Source organism: Falco naumanni, chromosome 10 (assembly GCF_017639655.2).
Source record: "Falco naumanni isolate bFalNau1 chromosome 10, bFalNau1.pat, whole genome shotgun sequence".
Taxonomy (NCBI): domain Eukaryota; kingdom Metazoa; phylum Chordata; class Aves; order Falconiformes; family Falconidae; genus Falco; species Falco naumanni.
Window position 1 is genome coordinate 13765971 of NC_054063.1, and position 17381 is coordinate 13783351.

Here is a 17381-nt window from a genome sequence, read left to right on the forward strand (position 1 = left end):
ACTCCTGTTCCTATCTGCTAACCAGATGTTGATTATAAGTTTGTTAGCTAGGTATGTATTTACCATTCATAACTAGCATAAATTAAACGTTTCCAGAAGTCATAACAGATTGAAGCAGGATTTTCATATTTCAGATTGCTGTTGATTACTCTTCTGCTCTATTAATTGTACATTTATTGTTACATACTATGAACAGACTTCATAAGCAGAAGGTGCTTCAGAGCACATTCCACGCATAGCACTAATACAGAATTTTGCAGTGCCCAATAAGTTTTTTGTCAGATTGCTGGTTTCTTCTTAGACAGAAAGCAAAGAGGTTTTGGGAAGCAGAGAGGAGGTATGGTATAACTCAATTTCGCTTTCTTGCCAGTCTACATTTCTTGTTACCTGTTGGCCTACCTTTACAAACTAATTGAAGTAACAGTATTTTTCCGAAGTATACATATAATTGATTTCACTCTGTTATACCATGCGGTGTTACATTGTGCCAGATGGGATGTAACGGAATATTGCACAACATAACATGACTTGGGCTGAGTAAAGAACTCTATTTGGATGAATTTAACCTTGTTTAGGGTAAGGGGGGGAAAAAAGCAACAGTAGTTTCAAAATAAATTAATTTGAAGAAAACGTTGTGCTCCTTAACTAGTCTAAATTCTGACATCTTGGATACCTAATACTTCATAGGTACCAAGTGAATCATACTTGCTGTGTGAGATGCATGACAACTTTTGTATGTTTGGGCATATACATGGCAGGAGCAGTACTGATCTTGGCTCACTTTGTTTTGTTATTTAATACAGATACCTAGTTTATTTAAAACAAATATTAGCCTTAGTCAAAAATTTAGCCTAATATTCATGGCTTTATCTAATTAATAGACCATTAATGAGTACAGTGCTGCATATCGGCATCGTGGAAAGCAGTCCCTTATACACAAATGTCTGTATTTTGAAAAGGTCATGCTCAATTATGGGAGTTAAAAAAACTTAGAAAATCTGTTGATAGATAAATTGCAATGATGTGGTATCTAGTATATTTTGGAGAAAGGTAAGAAGGAAAGTATTTCATAACGTTAATTCTTTCCAAAAGTTTGTCTTAAGAATATTTCTGAGTATGTTCTGCATTACAGATCTCAAGTCTCTCTTGAAAATATGTCATTGCCATCATACCCTTGGTGTGTGTATAGTTGAATGTGAATGGTATTGTCTTCATCATGGTAGTCTTCATGATGGTGTTATGAGTGCCCTTGCATAGCTCAAATAGACTTGTAAAATACTTGGTATTGAAATTGCCATTGCTCTTTCCATCAAACTAAAGCCGTTGTGAAACCCTCAGTTCCTAAAAATATTGGTGTATACATGGGTGTATGTTGTCCAACCTTTCTTTAGCAAAAAAAAAAAGGTTCTGTTTCGAATGGTCTACATGAGGACTATATCATCTCCTAATATGTCTAATTTTTTCCTCTGAAAGTGATTGCAATCAACAGGGTTCCCCATGTTTTATGTCTAGCTGTTGTGCTGCTTTGGTTGAACCCCTGTTAGTACAGGCTGGGTTCCTGGTCCCTGGCCAGGCTTTCAGGACAGCTTGCTACTATCAGCTTTTCAAAAAAGATCACTGCAGACAGTTTTACCAAGAGGTCCAAATTTCCCATGACCAAATGGGCAGGAGACTTTTCTGAGAAGCAATTTGTTGCAAGTGTGAAAAGGATGTCAAAGATCTTGTCCTGCTGGGAAATCCTTAGAAAAACAGACAAAGGCTGTAGGGTATAATTTGTTCTGTGACTCATCTACTTGCTTATTGTCATTGCAGGAAAGTGAGTTTGTAGGAGCTATGTGAAGCATAGGCTTGGGAGGCCGTGAGCATTTGTTACTGGGGATGGAGTTGGATGCAGGAGAAAGAAATACACGCGAGAATGAGAACAATGTTGTTGTCAGCAAGGCTATAGAGGCTGAGCTGTTCATACTGGACTCATTATGTCTTCATAGCCTTTTGCAAAACATGTTTTTTATGACTAATTCCACACAAGTACCATATATTTCAGTCGTTCCTTTTGAGTAACTACTTTAACCTTACGTATAGCTCTGCATGGCTATGCTTCAGTGTATTTGTGCCAAATGCCAGGGCAAGTTGAACGATGATCATGTCTATTGATATTTTTTTTTATAGAATTGTAAGAAGCTTTGCTACCCTGTTAGTGAACAAAGACTCATGCAAACTTTTGTTTGGAGACACCTAGTTTTCTAGAAGTTATAGGAAAGAGTAAGATTACATGCCAAAATAAATTGTATCCACTGTTCTGTCAAGCTAGCAAAGCATGAGAACTTGACTGGGTTATTAGAAGGCCTTTGTAGTGGTAGGAGAAGTCTTCATAGCAGCCTGAAGGTTGATGAGGCATCTGCTTATTAAGACAAATATTTTGGGATATCCTCTACTAAGGCAGCTGAGTCTCTTGCACCTGCAAGTTTTGTTACTTTGGCTGCGGAAGATAGCAGGTAGCATTTGGAAGCCTGACAACATCATGCAAAAATAAAGATTTAAGTTAGCAAATTGGTCCACCTTGAAAATCATTTGGACTCCTCAGTAGTTTTATTTTGCTTTGATTGGCTTTCTTGAAATGTGTGTCTGTAAAGAGGCATGAGGAAATTGGTTTTAACAACTAGAGAAAATAAATGTTAGAAAATTCACCCGCTAGAAGTATAAAATATGTAGTCTTCCCTGCAGGAAGATTCAAGAGCTGCCTTAATAGAGAGTAGATGTATAATGGTAAATGGCCCGTTTTATTTCTCTACTATGGAGTGCTCTTGGGAGAACTATTCCCTATGTCCCTGTTGCTTTAAGTTTAATTGTGCTATACATATTAGGTCTTAAGGTTTTATGTAGCATGACTATTGTACATCTAAGTTCTACAAGGGAATGATTGAATGTAACATTTACTAGAAGCTACAGTAAAGCAAAGCAAGCTTTAAAGTGTGTAACTGAAACAATTTTCATTTTGTGGTTTGAATTTTTGGCCTACTTCATTGCTGGCATTGTTTTTAAATGAATACCTGTAGTTATATTTCACAAAGTATCACAGTATGGTGATGAAAACACTGTTTTCCCAGCCAGCTAGCAAATGCACTTAGAGGCTACTGTACTTTGCATTTCATTGAAGTAGCTTGTTCATTTATTTAAAGATGTCTTCAAAAAGAAAAAGATATTCAGATAAACTAACTTTGAGTGTTACACTGGTTCTGTATACCGAAGGAGACTGGAAAACCAGTCTATGAGTTAACCATATGGTTAACATGAACTTCAATGCAAATATGTTTAAATAGCTAAATCCCTAGTGTTCATCCCAGCCTGCATCAGGACAGTGACATAAGGGAAAACACCATAGTAATTAGTCTTAACCGTGTGTAGGTAAAATAATGTCAGGAGTAACTATGGTGTGGATTAAATTCCTAGACACCAAAAACTGTTTGACCTACCCAGGACTTAGCACCACATAGGTAATGCCTCAAGGTTTATCCATCACTTGAATATACTTAGATTCAGCAGCCCTTGTAAGAGGAAAAAAAGCCCAAAATAGTCAAAGAGTATTTAACTGGGGAAGGGAAAACTAAAACTGAGGTAAACATTTAAAAATAGAGGCAAATAATTTGTGAAGTTGTTCCCCTGAGGTATCTATCAAATCAACCTTTGTGGGGAAGGTCGGAGAAAAAGCAAATACTGAAAAACCCAAATAAAGGACACAGAAGTCAAAATGTGTACTCTTTGATATTGGAAGTAAAAATGGGGGAGCTGTGTGTATAATGGGGGGAGGGGAGAAAATTTTAAATGCAAAAGTTTTAAAATAATTTGTTAAAAGTGGAAGTTAAGTACTTTTCTATCTGTGTAAGGGCTGACTCATAATGGTTCAGTAAAAAAATAGGCAAGGAGGAAAAGCAGTGGTAGAGACCTTAAAGGAGCTGGAATTCTTCAAGGACTTCCTGGGATATGTTAAATAAGACTTGCTTGTCAGAGCTTTTCTTGACAAGAAACAGATAAATTGAGGTTGAAGAGATCAAAGGTACCCTTCTCAAGTTAGCAGGGGCCACCAAGCTGTGGGGAGTGTGGCTGACAGGCTCGAGGGCAGGAGCTAGATGACCGACAAGAACATTTGCAACCAGCGTGGTGTGGGATTGAAGTACGGGACAGAGCTGAGGGAGCAGCGTTTGCTTTTAGTTTGGCAACGGCCTAAGAGCAAGCTTGTGTACATCAGAGAAGGCTGAGAAGCCAGCTGCAAGAAACAGTGGTCCTAAATTGAACAGAAGGTGTTCCTGGTGGTGAGGATAACTAAGCACTAGAACAAGTTGCCCATGTGGTTGTGGAATCTGCCCTTGGAGGTCTCAGGAACCAACTGGACAAAGCCCTAACTGACTTGGTCTGAAATCGGCATTGACCCTGCATTGAGCAGGTGGCTGCCCTAGATGACCTTCCAAGCTCTTTTTCAACCTGAGTGATCCAGTGGTTCAAAGGAATGGGATGAATTGTCTCAAAGTGAAGAGCCGGTAGAAGGCATTTTTCAACTGAGTATTTAAAAGGGCGCTAACAGATTGCTCTCACTAGCCAAAAAACACTAAAGGTCAAATATAGAGTAGTTGAATAACCGTGACACGAGATCTGTTGCTTCAGTTGTCCATAGTATCAATGACTTAGAAAGGTGCAAAGCTGGTTATTTGATTTTGCTGGTTTGTTTGTTGTGGGGCTTTTTAGAAGCTCTAGGGTTCTGCACAAAAATTTAAAGAATGTAGTCAGTAATCTGTTAGGAAATGTGGTCAAGACGTGGGGTAAATAAACCTATAGACAGATATCATCTTTCTGTAGATGGAAGTAATGTCTCGCAAATCTATTGGATTATAGACTGAGTTTATGGGGCTGCTTAATATAGTCCACTTAAATTTCCAAAAGGCTGTCAGAAGGTACCTATTACAAAAACAAAGCTGCCTTTGAGCAAAGGAGGGGTGGGTATCCGTATGAGAGTTAAGTGCTTTAAAAGTCACGAACAAAGGGTGGGAACAAATGGTCAGTTCTCAGAATAAAGATTACTGGTGCAGTGCAGGTAAGTGTGCATAGGGTTTAATACATTCACAGATGATTTCAAGAAAGGGTTCTAAAGTAAACTGACAAAACTGTAGATACTGAATTATTCAGGCAGTTGAAACAAAAGCTGATTATGAAGAGCTGTAGGAGCATCTCAGCTACTCAGTGGCTGGGCAATAAAATAACAGATAAAACTGAATGTCAATGAATGCAAAGTAATGCACAAGAAGGAAAACAACCCAAACTGTACATACATGACGATCGGTTCTCAAATAGATACTATGACTCAGGAAAGGGACCTTGGAGTTATTGTAAAAATACCATGAAAACATCAGCTATGTAGTCAAAATCGCAAGCAAATTAATAGAGAACAAATCATTATGCAAATCCTTGGCATGCCTGCATCTTAGTGTTGTCCCACACATTTCAACTAAATATAGTAGAACTACAAAAGGTATAAAGAAGGATGAGAGGAGTGATTTAAGTGCCGAACACCCTGAATACAAGGACTGATTAAATAGAATGGGACACTTCAGCCTAGAAAGTAGGTGATTGAGGAGTTATGATAAAGTCATATGAAACAGCAAGTCATGAAAAAAGGGACTAGGCAACAATTATTCACTGTTTCTTACTGTATGAGAACTAAAGGGCAGGCACAAAACACATGAAAGTTCTTCCCTGCATAGCACATTTTATGACAGCAAGCTCTGTAACTTAAAATGTGATGGGTGCCAAAAACTTTGAAGTCAGAAGTGATTAGGCAAACCTGTGGAAGAGAAGCAAGAACACAGAGGCTGGTTCAGCAGTTGCTCAAAGCACTAAGCAGGTAGGCAAGCAGAAGGGTAAGTTCAGTGTCGTTCGTAGGTTTGGTGCCGATATTTCCATTAGTATCTGCTAAGGGGTGCTGCCAGAAAGAGGAGATTGGGCTCACTGGACTTTTAACTCTAGTACGGCTATTGTGAGTTTTTTCTTAATATCTTAGGTGTTCTATACTAACAGGCTGGTCTTCCTGACACCCTGTGTAGTCAACAGAGAGGGTGGAAGATACTCTCTTCCAAAAGGCAGTTCGGAATGGCAACTGGCTTGAATTCCTTGGGCAATATGCTCACCTTCTTCGTGGAGGACCTTCAAGACTAGCACTCTGGATAAACTTTGTTAGGCAGATCGACTGCCGGACGAAAGAAACTGTCATGGTGAAAGTTACATTCCAAATTTTTGGTTGATCTGCTCTGGACCTCAGATTCCCCAGTGCCTATCTTCTGGTCTGGTAGTAGGAACTCGGCTAGTTAAAATCCCATTGGATTTCTTTATAAAGAATTGTGTAAAATAGAAACCATGCCAGAATTGAAGTATCTAATCAGACTGCTATTACCATACATGGCGCAGCTCCTGTGTCTATTATGTTAATGCTCTGCATGCATGTTGTGTTGCTTAGAGATGGTTCTTATGGGCTCCTTGTGCTCAGTCACGATGCACCTCTGCAGAGCACCCTGCTTTGCTGCCTAATCAGATTTTATTTTCTTCTCTCTCTCTGTTACCCAGTGGCACAGGGTGGGGGCATGGCTGTTAGTACGAGTCCTCTCACTGATGTGGTTTATTACAGTGATGAAGATACAACTATTTTTTTGCAGTATTTAGTTTATTGGAAAATAAGCTTTCAGGCTGTTTGAGATGACTGATCATGGGCTTGGATTTAATGGTGATAGCTATAGCTAGAGTACAAATTTGAACAAAACGTACAGCTTATGCTTTTGATGGTGAATTGGGGAGAGGCTCTTTGGCTGCAAAGTATTTCTTGTATCTAAAAAATTTTTGATAAAACAAATTGTCCGGTTTCACATTTTGGGGGGTGGGAGAGAAAGGAAGATAAACACATGCTTGGTTTTTAACATCATTTCTCTCATTGTTACTGTACATGTAATACTGATAAAAGTTGAAGTCTACTCCCAATAAAGCCAATAGAGAAACTGTCACATATTTATCACAGACTGAGTTTTCAGTCCCTGGCTTTAGATGACTACTTTCTCTTTTGACCCGTTACTTTCCATTACGTGTTGATGATTGCTGTGATCAACCATACAGGCCTATGCCAAAAAAGCATTTTGACTTGTGTCTGGCACAAGTGTTTTGCTCTGTATGTTGTCTAAGCATGTAGCATGTGCCCCATGAGCATGGTATCATTTTTTAATTCCTTTTCTCTTCCTTCTTGACAACATAGCCTAGTTTGCTCCCGTGAGGTCTCTAGAGGCACTGGTGACAAAATACTGAAATGACAGCTGAAACCAGATGTAGAAAGTTACCTTGTAGAAAGATAAATTAACTTTGCTTTAAGTATTTTCTTAAATGTATTATTTAGCAATTGAATTGCGGTAGACTGTCTGAAAATGCAGCCTGATTTTCTGAGGTTCCCTTCATTCTTTCCCTCTGCATCTGAGGATGTATGAGATACTGTCTTACAGTTCTCACGCTATATGTAAAAAGGCAATCACAAAAGTGCTGGTGTTTATTTTAACGCGTCTGTGTAGGTGTATTCATGTCGGTAACAGCATTTGTGTGTCTGAGTGGCCTTAGGCCCTTTGGAAGGTTTCCTGTGCATGACTGTTCCAGCAGAAAATGGAACTGCTAAGCTTGAAATTTAGACATTGGGGAAGTCTTCTGCAGAGGAATAGCATCTTACATAGTCTTTAGTTTAAACAGATGATATGTATTATTTTTTCTTCAATATCTAGCCTTCTTGGTGCACAGGCTGGAGTTGCTCGAGTCATAGCCTGGAGTTATTCAGTGAAGCGGATAGAGCTTTGCAGGAAATTTCATTTCTTGTGCAAGGTGGAAGGGATCTTGTGAATTGCACAAAGGGATAAAAAGAGTACTTTTTAAATTTTTGGCTCAAGTGAGGTAAGTATTATATCTAAGCCTCACAGTTCCGTTATGGCAGTGGTCATTCAAAACACACTTTTCCAAGTTTCTTCATTTTCTGAGTGCTCAGTTTGAGACAACCGAGGCTTGATCTTGAAAAATGTTGAACATGTGCAACACTTTGCATTCGCAACAGAAACCGAGGTAAATCGGGCTCTTTGAGCATATAAAAAGGCTTTAAAAAACCTTAGCTTTTGGGAAACTCAGGTCCTTGGACTTTAAAAATTGGCAAACAAAATTAGCTGACACTTCTGAACATTTTGGCTTTTATCTTAAATATTCCATTTCCCTTGTGTAAAATAGTGATAAAAATATCCTCTTACTTCAAAAGGGTGTTGAGGGGGATCAGTTCATTAATGTTTTCAAAGAATTCAGATGCTGTAGTGAAAGCACCAAACAAAATCCCACAAGGAAACTAATAATTCTGTATTCATTGTAGGCTTTGGGTGATGGTAAGTCAATAAGACATAAGATTATATACTGCATGAAAAGGGTATTGAAAGGTTTTTTTTTTAGTATTCTTCCCTTCAATGAATGCCGTCTGCCCAAGGCACTCAGGAGCTGTGCACGGGGAAGGCATCTGCTCGGTAAGAAGTGGGCACTCAGAGACAAATTTGTGTTGCAGCCTTGGAAAGGTAATTCTGGTTGACCTTTACACATCTTCTTTGTATAAAATTGAGTTAATGCTATTAATGCATCTTGTCAAGCAATTGAAATAGAGATGTATCTGTTTAATGACCCACAGAGAGAATCCTGTTGATATCTTCTTAAGAGCAGCCCTATGCTTTTTTAACCTAACATGTTGCATTTTGGGTATCTGGTGGAGAGCTTTACACAGCACAGCAACTGGGAGGAAAAAGAAAGTCAAGAAAACAACATGGCAAACGCATTATAATTGCTATCGTGAACCCGAGGATCCTGTCAAATCAGCTAATCGGAGGATTTTGTGATTTGGAAACTAATTTGTTCCATGGAATAAAACAAAAAGCTGCTCAGAATTGTTCAAACTATTCAAAGCTTTGAGCTGTAAACATTTAAGCAGGAATGCCAGTTAACAGTTGAGCTGAAATCACGAAGGTGTTAACGATGGAAGGGGAAATCAGAAGGCTAATAGAAACCTAGAGGTGGATGAAACAAAATGACACAGTTTCTGTAACCTTATTCAACATCTCCTCTAAAGGTGTAAACTTGAGTAGTAAAAAATGGAAGACATTAAAATGAATTAAAAATGATAGGTATTATCAATCCATGTGGCCAGCACATGTTCTGGTTGAAGGAGTGGAGCTGCAGGAGCTCGGTTTGGCACAAAGTAGAGGCAGGACAAGCAGGTGGGTGAACACAACCCTTAGTGGGAAGCACGGTGCATTGGAGCCAGTGGTGACAACTGTGCAGCAAGTTGAGTGTTGTTAAGAAAATATGTTGGTAAGTCAGATAAATGATATTTATGTCACAGTAACTGGCACTTCAAGGGACCTTCTGGAATATAGATAGGTAAAGAGGGAAGATGACAGTATAGGGACATATAGTCAATCTCCAAAAAAAAAACCCAACAGAACAAAACAAAAAACAAATCTAAACAAAACCAAAAAAAAAGATGTCACTAAAATGAAGATGTCAAAACAGTCATTCATATGCAAATTTAAGGTTAATTTCTTGAACTATTACTTTAGGTGATCTAGCCAACTCAGGGTACTCAAAACTGACTTGAGAACTTAGGAAACGGGCATTTACTGGGCATTTTGAGATGTTCAAGTACTGCTGTGTGTTTGTGAAGACTGGGAGCCATCAGAAGAAGGAAGACATGATGCTGGGTGGGTGATGCTATGTTGTGGGCAGAACAAATGGATTTTTCATCTGTAAGGCAGGTGCTAAGGAGCGTGAGGAATGATATTTGCATCTGCCAATTTCCAGTAATACAGATGTCAAAAAACAAAATCAAACAGAAAACCAAACGGAAAAACAAAAGAAACCCTGAAACCAAGGGAAGTGTTTTGTTGTGGTGGTATTTATTTTTCATAGATTCAATTTTTTATTCCGTGAAGACAAAGTATGTGTTCTCAATTGTACACTCCACAAGAAAAATAGCGGTACAATGCATCCCTGCCAAAATTCACCACCAATTGTAGTACAAAGTGAGTAAAAAAGAAAGTCAAATTGAGTTGTTAGTTTATATTCCTCATTGGGAGCTTAATTTTTTTTATTTAAGTCAATTTTTACTAAACTATCTTACAAAAAGCCTAGCCAAAACAAAGCTCTTAACTCTTACTTACTAAAGGAAGCCTTAAGCAGAAAAAAGAACATACTTCCCAGATGCTGCTCACTTTTGCAAAGAGAATTAGACCACATAAGACTCTGCCCCTACAGGCTCACACACAAGTAGTCCTTTTGCTCTCGTCATCATTACTAGAAGTGTTTTAGCATGTCTTTTCCACACTACACAATATTAATTACCCAGAGACTCTTTTAGACAGGCTTTACTTAATTCATGTGAAGTGACATCAAGTAACAAATAAACACTGAAACGTGATACCCAATAAATTCAATCAAGGTAACGAAATTGGTCGTGAACAATAACAATCAGAGAATGAAATTGTATTGTTTAAAACTACGTGCAGTAAATTAGTGGCACTACTGCAAATCTTTAAGCATAACTTAAAAGAGTAGATTTGGAACAGTGACAATCTGCTTCTGAAATTGGGGGGGGGGGGGGGCGGGGGGAATGGAGCAGGGGTAAATATGTCATTCCTTGATTCAGTTACATCCACAAGGTAATGAAGCAAGAGATCAGGAAAAGACCACCAGCCTACCACTGAATATTTTTTTAAACACATAATTTTTAAAAAGCATGGGTGGTAAAACAAAGAAATAACACAAACAGTTGGATGGGGCTTCTGGGAAGAATGGAGGTGATAAACTGGCCAACTGTTCCTACAGCCGCACAGTGTACACTGACACTAACAACGTTACTGCTGTTGACAGATACTACTCCGAGAAGGTGTTAATGCTTTCAGGCATATGCTAAGCTATTAACCCATGCTGCTTCCTTTTTATCCTTTAGAAATTCACAGCAAATTCTGATCTGTTATGGCAACAGAATCTGCTTTCTCCTTTAACTAGACTTTATTTTTTTAATTGAAAATATTAATTGTTACTGGGAGAAAACAGTTTAAATTCCTGGTTTTGCTTGATAAATCAAAGGCATACTCTCAAATCTTCATTTTGGTCTCTAGGAGGAAGCTTCTTCATGCAAGCAGACAGGAGTTCTCAGCTACTCTGCTGCTCGCTTGATTTTCTCCGTAGGCACGAGCGAACAAAGGTTAGTTAAGGCCACTGTGCAGCATTCTGCTCGCTGCCCTTGCAGCCTGTGTTGGACCATGAGCAATGCTGTATTCCGATCTCTCTTACGTCTAGACAGATATTCATAATGAAATAGATGTCTGGATAATGAAGTAGACTATCATGGTCCTAATGGGATTGAAGCCTACAGAGGCTGGAAAAAGAGCAACTTGCACTGTACCCTCCAGGGCTGCTGAGTTTCACAGGTAAGCTGAGCGCGGGCCGTCAGGCGGGCTTCGCCTTATCAACTCACCTTCTCCCCACATGCTCAGCCCCGCTTGACCTGACTTGTACTCTCTCAAGTCTCGGCTTTGCAGAGGGCTGCACAAGCTTGTTGACTGAGATAATCAGAAGCTTATACCACACTTAATCTTAACCAAATTCTCCATAACATAGGGGTTTTCAGAATCTAGTTTCAGTCTCTTAAATATTGTGTGCCAGCTGATCTTCTAATGAACGATGGAACATATATTTACTTGCATATTTCTATGTTTCTTGCCGTGTAGAAATCCTTTCCAATTAAAGTAAGAGTAACTGTAGTTCCCAAAGGCTATTGTCTTAAGTTTCAAGAGTTTCTTGAAATAGTAAATCAGATTGGGAAAACAGTAAATCAGTTTGGCTAGTGCTCGCGAGTACTCGCAGTGGCAAGAATCAGGGGGGAGAGCATGGGCATAGGCAATTGCTTTTGGTTCTTAACAAAGTTGGACAGCTAAAGAGTGTGTCACTAGTGTCAGAAACAGCCTACAAGGTGTCTGCTGCCTTTGAGCTTCTCGTAGTCAGAGTATGACAAAACCGCTGCACAACAGAACTGCAGTGAGACAGCAGAAGTCACGGGCTTTCACACTCATTCTCGTTAAATGATTGATTTGTACTTCGTATTTTAAGAGAAACTGAAAGCTTTAGGAATTCGGAAATTTTAAAAATAAATAATGGAAACTTTGGGTGTTTCCCTAGTGGTTTTTTTAGGATGTAGCATCAGGGTACCTAATTCATTTGATCTTCTTGAGCAGAGCCCAGAGGCACGGTGCGCCTGACCCTGCCTGCGCTGAGCAGAACCTCCAAGTCAACAGACCTCCCAGTAACTCCGCAAAGTTAAATAATGTTCGTAGGTCGCTCGTGTTTAAACTTTCACTGCTCAGTGTTCCCCAAGTAGCTACTCTGTATGAGTGTAGAAAACTTACAAATGTATTCAGCAAGCATACATTATGCATTTTCCCTTGTAACTGATGACCTTTCATAACATACCTGTGTGTTGGGCATTCATCAGTTGTAATGTGATCTATAACTCATGTAAATGTATCTCTACAAAACCCATTAAATAATATATGGACTCGTTGAAAAAAGTACAACAGAAGGAGGAGATACGAATTAATGGCCGCCTTTTCCTTCTTTTTTTACCAAGGTAAAATTCTAATATGTCAATATTTCTCATATTCGTTTATAAAATTATTTTTTAAATTAAAATATTTTTTAATATTAATTTGCCCAAAAGTAAATGTTCAACACATTGGAGTTTATAAAAATATTTTAAAATATTCACAAATACAGCTATAGCCCTACAAAAATGTAAAATTAAGGCAATAACAGAAAGGAGAAATTTCAGATGCTTTGAATTTAAATAGGTTTTCAAAAATTACTGTTTGGGTTTTTTTGATGAGTCCACAATGTATGCATATAGAAGAGCATGCATTGTGCATTGTGTGCAGCATTTACCATAAACATGTACATAAAGACAGGAACCTTTTTGAAATCTTCAGCTTTACTAATAGCATTTCAGTCAATAGAACTGTTTACATTGGCTGAAATAGCCACTATATTTAATAGGGCGATACAGCGATGTAATTTTTCTGATAAGAAATATCACTAAAAAAAAACACAACAAAATGATATTTACATTTTGGTCTACCTTTAGAGGCAAGAAAATATTTCATTTTGGACATGTAGGTAAGAATAGCATGCATTGAGCTTTAGGAAAAAATATAGCAGTGAAACTTAGGTATTTGTATTAACAGTGATTTAATCCTTTACTCCAAGTTGTCCTGCTCTTTGGTGTGCATATAGAATAACTGTGATGGGCTTCTATGATCTGCTTTTTCTAAAACTGTACATATATTGTTAGAGTATATTTGTAAAATAAACTGACTTATATGTGTTTAGGCTTTAGCAATGTATAATTAGTTTGAAGATATCACACACATGTAAAATTATATGCTAACATTCCTGCCAGAAAATTAATTCATTAACACTTGTTCAAAGCAGGAATTAATTTAGTTCATTTTGTGGAGAATAAAAGAACCTTGAATAGAATCTGTAAGTTAAAACTTCTATTTCTTTTTAAATTCAGAACCAGTCTTTTCAATGCAGAACAGAAAGACAAGGATAAGGTAAGCAGGAAGCATAAACTACGGAAGAAGAAAAATATTAACTGGTGCATAGCGGTACAGGTGAAAACCACGGCAAAACGAACCGATGTAAGTTCAGCTCTAGCGGGACTGATGTTTCCAGCTGCCATAATGGTAAAAGTTGTTGCCTGCGTTAACAGTTTTTGTACATTTACAATGGGGTGTGCAGGCTTACTTCTTGTAAATTAACTGTATTTAATAGCATTGATTTAATGGTGACATAATGGTTCATTCTACTCTACAGAAACTTCTATGGCCATATTTGTCTCATTATTTTAACTAGAGAAAATAATGTCCAGACTCAGCGGGGGCAGTTACTTTAGTTGTGCAGAATAGCTGCAGTGAGCAGGGTTAAAGGGAACATGGAAAAAACTTTTGCAAGTGTGACATGGTTTTGTTTACCTCCTGGATTTCTTTTGATGAAAGTATTTCTCATAGTCATTAAGCAAGGCATTCATAGAACTGAGAGTAAAATCAGGTATCTCTTTCAAAATAATCTTACATGTTCAAATCTAATTTTTCATTAGCACTGCAATTTCTTTATTTGACCATAATGAAAAAAACATTTTTAAAAAAAAGATAATTTTTTTATGAGTTAGCTTTCAATGAAGACTACTTAACCTCTGCTGTGTCGTCTTGTCTGGTACTGGGAAGTATTTTAGAGGGTGCCCCAGTTGTCTAATCTTCAGTCCATATATGAACACAGTTTATCAGGAATTTTAACGTGAGTCTACTGGATCTTTCCCCTTAGGAGAGAAAAAAGGGCTCATTTCTTGATTTCCTAGCTGCTAGTCTGGGAACCTTACAGCATGCTGGTATGCATGTAAATGGCTGATACTGTGTAAGTACACTGCTTCGGGTCTGGTCTAATAGCGCTCCTTGCCTACTCTAATCAGAGTATTTGATAGTCATCAATAAATACTCGATAGCGTGTCAATAAAATTGACACCTTCTTGTATCTGTACTCTAATAAATCTTACAGATAAACGCTATATTTTTAACAGGGTATTGGGTCAGCCCCAGTTACTTTTAACTTGGGGGTGAGATTGCAGAACGAATTTAAGAATAAAAAGGGATTTTATAATAGCTGCTGTTTGCAGCTGGGAGATGGGCAGCTGATGCAGTTGCGTGTAGGATAACAGCGTTTCTTCCTGTCTGAGGGATGCAGCACATGCACTTCTTCCCCAGTAACTGCACTTTGTAGAAATCAGTGTATCACAGACAGCTATAACGTGCGAGCTACAGTGGTTATGCGAATGTTGCTATTTTGGATCTTACTAAGAATCAAGTTTTTAAGTTCCAGATCTTTAAATGATCGAATGATTCAGTCTCTTTGATCAGTGGATGGGGCAGCAGCTGAGAACTTGCCTGATGGGGATTTCTGTTTCTGGCTCTGTTATTGGACTATGGGATTTAGGATAATAACATGACTTTGTTTTACCATATCTTCCTTAATGACCCTCTCCTTATGAGTCTGGAGATGTGGGGGGGGGGGGGGAGTGATTTTTTTTATTTTGAAAGGAAGAGAGAGAGCATTGTCTGCCCTGTTTCTGAGGCTGAAATGTTCTAAGCAAGCCCAAAGTATATTACCTGCTATAAACTTCTACTAAAATGAAATAATAAATACTTTCTGCTCCCCTCATGTGGAGGCCCTTATTAATGGTAAATAAATGACTTGTACAAACATGTGATTTCTGGAGGTGAAACATGCCCTGCTGAAGCTAATGAAGATCCATAGAAGACTGGACGTTTAATGTAACAATTATGCATTTTTGTAATATATTTAGTAAAAAAAAAAGGAGTGGAGAGTATTCTTCTTGTGCTTTTATTTCTATTTAGAGGGTCTCTTGTCCGTTTGACAGAAGCTGTACCGCCCACAAGGTGCTTGTTACTCCCTTACTGATGTCACCCTGCAGCTACATTATGGCCTTTGCAAGGACACCTGCATCAGTGGCCCTACCAGTCACCTGTCTCCCAGCAGCAGGAAAAGTTCCATAGAAAGAAGCTCTCTAGAAAGGGCCAAATATATGAGGGTTTGCTATTACTTTCTGTAAGGTCAGGGTGGGAAAGTGCCTGGGGTATATTAGGGGGAAAACATACCCAATAGAAACTGAAATTTGCAGCAGGAATTCCTGCTGTTTCAGAGAAGCTGTGAGGAATCCCAGCAGGAAGAAATGTCTTTCTAGGCAATGAGTTTGTTCTGTCCTTTGCATTGTCATCTCTTTACTTGTACTCAACCTTAGGATACGTTCCAGAATAGTGGATGTATAAATCTGGTGTCTTAAACAATCTCTTATGTATAAACAGTGCCAACTGTAGTGGACAGATACCTGAACTAGCTTTAAATAAACTATACTGGCCATCTTTGAAATTTGGTGCTCATCAGAATTCCATTTAATTAGCTGCTACAGGTTGGGTTTTTTTTTACTTGGGCTGATATTTTACATAACTATTAATTGCCTGTATTGCTTTTCAGAATAAAAGTAAAAATTAGTGCATCTTTCAGTTGACAATTAGGAGACAAAAATGAGAAACACCTGAGCTGAGGAAAACTGCTCTTGTCGTCTTAAGATGCTTTTTAAATGCTGGGGAAGGTATACGTTAGCTCTGGCTTAGGAGCATGAGATAAAAATTCAGTATTTCTAACCTGTGTAAGGACAGGTAAGACAGGCCTCCTTACCCTCAAATATATCCTGCATCTTAGATGTGTAAAACCCAAGTCTTTGGTCTCAAAGCAGTATGTGCAGAAGCATATTGGCAGGTGAACCTTTGTTTCCAGTGAGTCCCAGTTAATAATTAACGAGCTTGCTGAAGTGCTAACCCAGTTGTATTGCATGTTTACTGTTAACTTAGATTCAGCAGCCCAAATAAAGACTCGTTCTTCGCTCAGAGGAAGGTGCCTCAGCTCCCTCATTTGGAGGCTGTTTTCCCAAATGCTGGGATGTTCATTCTATCTGTTATAATTCAATGGCCAAAGGAAGGGCAGTTGCAGCATTTGAAGTTCATTGCTTGTCAGTAGAATGGCCAACAAATTAAAGCAAACTCATGTGTGCTGATTGAAACTGTGCACAAGTAATTAACATATTCTTTCAAACAGAGAAAAAAAATGCATGATGATTAGTAAAATAAATCCGTTGTGGCTTTTGATTACTGTACGCATTCTTACTAAAATTAAATCAATGCAAACCAGCCTAGTTAGCATTCCTATCAATAAGTGGCATCTTCTGTTAAGCATTTATTTACTTGTTTTCTTTGTGTGAGATGATGGTGTTCTGTAATAGACACAACTAAAGATGAAATTAATTTGACTAATTTGTATTTTGTTCTTGTTTTGTTGTTGTTATTATTATTTTGTGGTTGGAATTCTTAGATTGGCCATGTGCTATTGAAGAAATAACTGCTACTTTACTGGAACCTGACTTTCCATAAGTCCTGAGGACACGCATTTCCTGCTGCCTCAGGAAGAGTGCAGGTGATCACTGCTGCTCTGGGTGAGGCCTGCCACATGTCATTATTCAAACTTCCTCACAAGTTCAGGTTTTTAAGGTCATGTGAGAGAGGTATCAGGTCACTATTTATACCTGCGTATATGGCCATAATTATGTAAGTAGGCATCAACAATTTCAGTGTCTTTTCAGTATAATTATGTCTTAGAGTAGA